Source organism: Oryctolagus cuniculus, chromosome 3 (genome assembly GCF_964237555.1).
Source record: "Oryctolagus cuniculus chromosome 3, mOryCun1.1, whole genome shotgun sequence".
Classification (NCBI taxonomy): domain Eukaryota; kingdom Metazoa; phylum Chordata; class Mammalia; order Lagomorpha; family Leporidae; genus Oryctolagus; species Oryctolagus cuniculus.
This window is the reverse complement of record NC_091434.1, coordinates 89,669,051-89,677,626: the sequence shown is the minus strand read 5'-3', so window position 1 is coordinate 89,677,626 and position 8,576 is coordinate 89,669,051. Positions and strand designations below refer to the sequence as shown.

General features: G+C 40.2%; 1 pseudogene; it reads left to right on the top strand.

Moving 5' to 3' along the window:
• The first annotated feature begins 1,719 nt into the window (after positions 1-1,719).
• On the top strand, positions 1,720-3,467 carry LOC100346015 (gap junction alpha-1 protein-like; annotated as a pseudogene).
• Positions 3,468-8,576: the final 5,109 nt, after the last annotated feature.

Here is an 8,576-nt window from a genome sequence, read left to right as displayed (position 1 = left end):
AGCCAGGAGGCAGGAGCTTCTTTCAGGTCTCCCACATGGATGTAGGGGCTCAAGCACTTGGGCCATCTTCCACTGCTTTCCAGGCCATTAGCAGAGAGCTGGATCAGAAAAGGAGCAGCCAGGACAGGAACCGGCACCCATATGGGATGCAAGTGCCTCAGATGGACGTATAGTCCACTACTTCACAGTGCTGTTCCCATAAAATGATACTTTTAATAAGTACCCCAGTATAGGGCACTTATGAATGGAGCTTACAGGACTAGAAGCTGTTCTGGGTGAGTCTCTGTGTGATGGTGAGTGAATGTGAAGGTTTAGGGTAGGACATTACTGTATATTACTTTAGATGATGCAAACAATTTAGCCTATACTAAATTTAGAAGAATTATTTTCTTTCTTCAATAAAAAATTAATAGCCTACTGTAAGCTTTTTTCCTTTGTAGACTTCCTTTTTCTTTAAACTTTTGAACTCTTTATAACACAAATATATTTTATAGCTGTACAAAAATATTTCCCTCCTTCATATCCTTATTCTATATGTTTTCTTCTATTTTGGTATTTTTTTACTTTTTAAACTTTTGTTAAAACTAAGAGGCAGACACACACACATTAGTCTAAACCTACATACGGCCAGGATCATCAGTATCAATGTCTTCCATTTCCACATCTTGTTACCCTAGGAGGTCTTTAGGGATCATAACAAGCATGGTGCAGTCATGTTCTGGTAACAATGCCTTCTTCTGGACACCTTGAGAAGGACCTGCCTAAGGTGGTTTCACAGTTAGATTTTTTATTGTGAGTAAAAGGAGTACAGTCTAAAATAATAAAGGGGCTGGTATGGTGCTACAGCAGGTTGAACTTCCACTTGTATTGCCAGCATCCCATACCAGAGTGCTGGTTCTAGTCCCAGCTTTTCAGCTCCCAATCCAGCTCCCTGCTAATGTGCCTGGGAAAGCAGCAGAGGATGGCCCAAGTGCTTGGGCCCCTGTCACCCATGTGGGAAATCTTGGTGGAGTTCCAGGCTCTTGGCTTTGGCTTGGCCCAGCCCTGAGTGTTGCACCCACTGGGGAGCAGGCCAGAAGATGAAAAAAATCTCTTTCTTCCCCCAACCCCATCACTTTGCCTTTCAGATAAATAAATGTTTTCAAAAGTAATGATAAAAAGTATGTATGTATATATATATATAAAGTATATAAGTATATATATATATGTATACACACACACACACACACACACACATATATATATATAGAGAGAGAGAGAGAGAGAGAGAGAAAGGGAGGTTGTTGAGATTGTTATTTAGCCTAGCAGGTAAGATGCTAGTTAAGACACCTATGTCCCAAGTCAGAGCGCCTGGGTTCAATTCTGGGCTCAAGTTCCTGACTCCAGTTTCCTTCTAATGTAGACCTTGTGGGGTAGTGATGATGACTCAAATAATTGAGTTTGTGCTAACAATGTGAGAGACCTACATTAAATGCCTGGCTCCTGGTTTCTATCCCAGCCGAACCCCATCTGTTGTGGTATTTGGAGACAGAACTGACAGAAGTTTTGTCTCTGACTTGCAAACAAATAAATAAATATATTACAATAAATATACAAGCAAGCAGCAGTATTTATCATTACCAAGTATTATGTTGCAAACATAATTGTATTGCTATACTTTTATACAACCAGATGCAAAAAGTGTGTTTACAATAGCACCACAAACAATGCATTGCCCTACAACATTATGACAGCTACAGTGTCACCAGGTGATAGGACTTTTCATCTCCATTACAATCTATGAGACCACTGTCATATGTGTGGTCAGTCATTGACTGAAGCATTGTTATGTGGTGCATGACTGTAACTCTACTAAGAGTCAACAGCTAACTCCTCAAAAAAATAATGGAAGCCAGAAGACAATGGTATGGTAACTTCAAGGTCCTGAAAAATAGTAATGACCAAAGTAGAAATATACGTGTAGTGGAAGTATTTCTCAGAAATGAATGGGAAGAAAAGTTTTTACCAGGTAAAAGTGGAAGGCATGAGGAAAGTACCCAACAGCAGCAGCCTTTTAAACTTTAAATAGACAGGTCTGAGTGCCCAAACTTGCCTGTTCATTTTATTTCATCCTCCAAGGAGTTCAATCACTTGGCATGCCTACTTCACTTTTCAACAAACAAGTGGGCCCAGGCAATATGGGTGACTGGAATGCCGTAGTCAAACTCCTGGACAAAGTCCAAGCCTACTCCATTGCTGGGGGAAGGTGTGGCTGTCAGTCCTATTCATTTTCTGAATCTTGCTCCTATGGACAGCAGTCAAGTCAGCTTGGGATGATGAGCAGTCTGCCTGGTTGTGAAAATGTCTGCTACAACAAGTCCTTCCCAATCTCCCACGTGCACTTCTGGGTCTTCCCAGAATTGTCTGTACCTATGCTCTTCTACCTGGCTCACATGTTCTATGTGATGAGAAAGGAAGAGAAACTGAAAAAGAAAGAAGAGGAACTCAAAGTGGCCCAAACCGATGGTGTCCATATGGAAACGCACCTGGAGCAGATTGAAATTAGTAAGTTCAAGTATGGTATTGAAGACCATAGTAAAGTGAAAATGCGAGGGGGCTTGCTGAGAACCTACATCATCAGTATCCTCTTCAAGTCTGTCTTCAAGGTGGTCTTCTTGCTGATCCAAGTGTACACCTATGTATTCAGTCTGAGTGACGTTTACACCTGCAAAACAGATCCCTGCCCACATCAGGTGGACTCTTTCTCTCTCACCCCACTGAAAAAACCATTTTCATTATCTTCATGTTGGTGGTGTCTTTGTGTCTCTTGCCTTGAATATCATCGAACCCTTCTATGTCTTCTTCAAGGGTGTTAGGGATAGTGTAAAGGGAAAGAGTGATCCTTACCATACCACCACAGGCCCACTGAGCCCCTCCAGACTGTGGATCTCCAAAAGATGTTTATTTCAATGGCTTCTCTTTACCAACTGCTCTCCTCTCATCCATGTCTCCTCCTGGGTACAAGCTGGTCACCGGCAGCAGAAACAATTCTTGCCTCAATTACAATAAGCAAGCAAGTGAGCAAAACTGGGCTAATCACAGTGCAGAACAAAACCGAATGGGTCAGGCAGGAAGTACCATCTCCAGCTCTCACACACAGCCTTTTCATTTGCAGGATGATAACCAGAATTCTAAAAAACTAGCTGTTGGACACGAACAACAGCTGCTAGCCATTGTGGACCAGTGACCTTCAAGCAGAGCCAGCAGTCATGCCAGCAGCAGACTTCAGCCTGACGACCTGGAGATTTAGATGCAGGCTTGAGTATTAGAGCCCACGTGATTGTGGAGAAGAAAAAAGTGCTGTAGAAAGTGCACCTGGGGTGTTAATTTTGCTCCAGTGAAGGTGGTACTCAGCAGCTTTCATTTTGAGGCTTAGAAAACAAACACAAAGACAGTAGAATTCTTAGCTTCATTGGAGCTATCTGGGATAGGAGGGTAGAAAGGAAGGGAATCTGGGAGGTACACATTGGTATTTAATCTAGTGGATTCAAAGAATTTACTATTCTAAATAAGAGTTGCATCAGTCGACAATATAGGTAATGGCTTTTTCTCCCCTACACACCCTTTAGAATAGTTCTGTGTGTGTGAAAGAGTGGGTAATAACTGTGGCTAAATATTTTGCTTTGTTTTACCAAGAAACTGAAGTAAATTCAGCAAGGGTTAAATACTTGGTGGACATCTGACTTCCTTTAGAAAAGGAAAAGACAGGATTATTTTTATGTCCCTGCTAAAACATTATATTGTAAAAGTTTGCACTTTGAAGGTGAGCTTTCTAGGCCTCACCCTCTAGGTGTCAACAGACTTTTGCTACTATATTTTTTTTATTCATGGTATCAATCAAAAGTTCATACAAGGCCCACAGAAAGATTTTCTATGCATTTGCAATGCATTTGCATCTCAGTCAGTTCTGTGTGCATTAATTTTTACATCCACTTTCATTACCATCATTATTTTCATCATTCCTCAACTACTATTCACATCCATTTAATGGTTTCTGTAAACATTTTAAAACCAGTTGGGAAGTAACTGAAGACATTTTTTTTAGTTAGAATCAGGGAAGCCAGCCATGCTCGCTCGTGCGCTCTCTCTCTTTCTCTCTCTCTCTCTCTCTCTCTCTCTATATATATATATTTTTTTTTTTTTTTTTTGGACAGGCAGAGTTAGACAGTGAGAGAGAGAGACAGAGAGAAAGGTCTTCCTTCCGTTGGTTCTCCCCCCAAATGGCCGCTACGGCCAGTGTGCTGCGGCTATCGTGCAAAGCCAGGAGAAAGGTGCTTCCTCCTGGTCTCCCATGCGTGTGCCATGCTCAATATTTACCAATCACTTGTATGTGTATGGGTGTGGAAGAGTGTGTTTTATTTGTTGTGTATTAGTACAAGCAGATTCAGTAAAGACTCACAAACACAGATTTGAAAATAATGCACACACAGCGTTCAAATTTGAACTTTTCTCATGGATTTTGTGGAATGGGCCAACATGGTGTTTACATTGTCTAATTCCTGCAGTGCAAGTAAAGCACATTTTTTCCCCTAAAGTGTTTTCCCCCTGTGTATCACATTATGGATACTGGTTTAGTTAATTATGGTTCTTTTTCTTTTTTTTTGTCTCAATTTTTAGAAATACAGCAGTGATGTTATTACTGAAATGAATGATTTCCTTTTTCTTAAATGTAATCACTGATGCTTGAATGATAGAATTTTAGGACTGTAAACTGGCTTTTGTCATTAATATGAGAGATTTAGAAGAAATGCTTAGGGTGAACTATTAAGTGTGTCTAAATGATTTTTGCAGTAATTGGTATTGGTTTTGTCCTACTTCATACACATTAATTCAGAACATGTAGCTTTCTATATGAGTTTGACAGTTTGTGGGAGTCACCAGCAACTTTGATGTTTGAACGAAGATTTTATTTAGAATACAAGAGAGGTTGAAAGAGGTTTCAGTAGTACACATGTAATTAATTTATTTGAATGATATGCGAAAGATATCTATCAGTTTCAACAAAAGTCTTTTAAAAAGTCATCATAGATGATTGGTGAAAATGTTGAAAATCATACTTTTCTTGCTTCATCAGCTACATAAACAGTTTTGTACAATGAAAATACTAATTTGTTTGACATTCCATGTTAAACTACTGTCACATTCAGTTTCATTGCATGTAATGCAGTCCTGGTCCATCAGATCATGTGTTCTGCAGAGTGTTCTTTATTTAACAAAGTTTTTTTTTTTTGTTTTGTTTTTTGTTTTTTTTTTTTTTTTTTTGGACAGGCAGAGTGGATAGTGAGAGAGAGAGAGAGAGAAAGGTCTTCCTTTGCCGTTGGTTCACCCTCCAATGGCCGCCACGGCTGGCGCGCTGCGGCCGGCGCACTGCGCTGATCCGAAGGCAGGAGCCAGGTGCTTCTCCTGGTCTCCCATGGGGTGCAGGGCCCAAGCACTTGGGCCATCCTCCACTGCCTTCCTGGGCCACAGCAGAGGGCTGGCCTGGAAGAGGGAAAACCGGGAAAGAATCTGGCGCCCCTACCGGGACTAGAACCCGGGGTGCCGGCGCTGCTAGGTGGAGGATTAGCCTATTGAGCCGCGGCGCCGGCCTTAATAAAGTTTTAATTTAGTATAAAGATAGCCTCAAAAATGAATGAGAAATAAGGACATTTTCAAACAACTAAAACTGAAATACAACACTTGCATGTGTACTTTTTTTAAAATAGAAAAAAATCCCATCTGGAGATGTTAAAAGGAATCAAAACAATGAAATGAAACCACTTAGATAAATTTGAGTATTTAATGCACAGTCAGAATAGTGAGTTTGGTCTTTAAAATATGGAGCAAAATACAGAAAATGGTATTATATTAGGGAGAAAAATAAATATTTTAAGTATTCTAAGATTCTAGTATTTTCTGGAAAGAGGGTAAAAGTACCAATAGACATCAGATTTTGATAAATTACAGACACATGTTGTAATAATTATGGTAAACACTAAAAGCATAATAAAATAAAGTAAGTTCCCAGTTAATCATAGGTCAAAGAGAGGCAGATTGAGTTCATCTAATAAGTGGAAATTTGATCAAATGCAAGAAATTTTAGTGAAAAGTATATACTGCAGAGGACATGAACTCATTTTAGGTCAATAAAATCTTGAATAAATGACATTTATTTAGCATTTTCTCTCATTTATGGGTATTTTACCTTTTCATGATAGTTTCTGAGAAGTCAATCATTTCCCAAAGGAATTGTTTAAAAATATTAAATTTCATGCATTTCATTCTTAAATAGAACTAAACATACAAAATAACTGAATGTCAAACAACCAGTTGTATTAGAATTAGTAATTTACTGGAACAGTCTGCAATTTACATTAATTAAGGAAAGATTATCTTATGTTATACATTTACATGACATATATGTCTCATTCTCAGTAAATGCTATTATTATCTTAAGTTTCAGCTCTTTTCTACTATTAGCCTCTTAGAGTAATACATATAATGTTGTCATGTTCATTATAGTTTTTCTGGCACTGTAATTGAGATAATATTCAACTTAAAAGCTAAATAACTATTAAAAACACATAAGATTCCCTTGGCTTCAACAAGCTGTGTGATACTCTGCATAAAATTATATATTAACAAAGATTAGATAGCCATTATGATATGTTAACTTTTAATATATAAATAATTTTGGGCTGGTGCTATGGTGCAGTGGGTTAAGCTGGAGCCTGCAGTGCCAGCATCCCAAATGGGCACTGGTTCGAGTCCTGGCCTTTCCTCTTTTTTTTTTTTTTTTTTTTTTTTGACAGGCAGAGTAGACAGTGAGAGAGAGAGACAGAGAGAAAGGTCTTCCTTTGCCGTTGGTTCACCCTCCAATGGCCGCCGCGGCCGGCGCGCCATGTTGATCCGAAGCCAGGAGCCAGGTACTTATCCTGGTCTCCCATGGGGTGCAGGGCCCAAGCACTTGGGCCATCCTCCACTGCCTTCCCGGGCCACAGCAGAGAGCTGGCCTGGAAAAGGGGCAACCGGGACAGAATCTGGGCCCCGACCGGGACTAGAACCTGGTGTGCCGGCGCCGCAGGCGGAGGATTAGCCTACTGAGCTGCGGCACCGGCCTGGCTTTTCCATTTCTGATCCAGCTTCCTGCCAATGCCCTGGGAAACAGTGGAAGATGGCCCAAGTATTTGGGCCCCCTGTGCTACATGGGAGACCCAGAAGAAGCTCCTGGCTCCTGGTTTCAGCCTACACAGCCCTGGCTGTTATAGCCATTTGAGGAGTGAACCAACAGATGGAAGATCTCTCTATCTTGCCTTCTCTTTCTCTAACTCTGTCTTTCAAATGAATAAATACATCTTTTGGGGCTGACGCTGTGGTGCAGCAGGTTAAAGCCCTGGCCTGAAGTGCTGGCATCCCATATTGGCGCCAGTTCTAGTCCTGGCTGCTCCTATTCCAATCCAGCTCTCTGCTATGGCCTGGGGAAGCAGTAGAAGATGGCCCAAGTCCTTGGGCCCCTGCACCCATGTGGGAGACCAGGAAGAAGCTGTTGGTTCCTGACTTCAGATCGGTGCAGCTCCAGCTGTTGTTGCAGCTATCTGGGGAATGAACCAGTGGATGGAAGACCTCTCTGTCTCTACCTCTCTCTATAGCTCTTTCAAAATAAATAAAATAAATCTTTAAAAAATAAATACATCTTTAAAATAAATAAATAATTTATCTTGTTTAGACAAGCTCATAGTCAAAGTGGAGGTTCTTAATGTGCTGTGTATTGAGATTTAATGCTATAACGAGTACTCAAACAATACATTTCACTTTGTGTTTTTATGGGGGTGCAAACTGTCGAAATCTTTACTTAATGTATACTAAACTGATCCTCTGTAAAAAAAAAAAAAAAAAAAAAAAGAAATTATCAACTCCCAACTTGACTCTCACTGGGATTAAACATGACAATAGGTCTGATCTGATTTCATCATCATTTAAAAAAAAATCATCTATTATTTTTCACTTTATGTTCTGTGTGAGAGCAAACTGTTGAAATCCTTACTTAATGTATACTAAGCTGATCTTCTGTATATTAAGATAATCGAAAATGAATCTTGATGTGAATGGAAGGGGAGAGGGAGTGGGAAAGGGGAGGGTAGTGGGTGGGAGGGACGGTATGTGGGGGAACCCATTGTAATCCATAAATCGTACTTTGGAAATTTATATTCATTAAATAAAAGTTAAAAAAAATAATTTAAAAATAAGACATACTTTACATATATATTTAAACAAAACAAATATATATATACGTATATATACACACACACATATATATCTTAAAACAAATGTGTGTGTGTGTGTGTGTGTGTGTATCAGGGCAGGCATTTGGCTCAGGATGCCTACATCCCACATCAGAGTTCTTGGATTCAAGTTCTAGCTAGACTTTTGATGTCAGCTTCCTTCTGTTGGGAACCCTGGGAGGCAGCAGGTGATGGCTCAAGTACTTAGATCTCTGCCATTCACTTGGGAGCCCCCGAATGAGTCCCAGGCTGCTGGCTTCAGCCTGGGTCGGCACT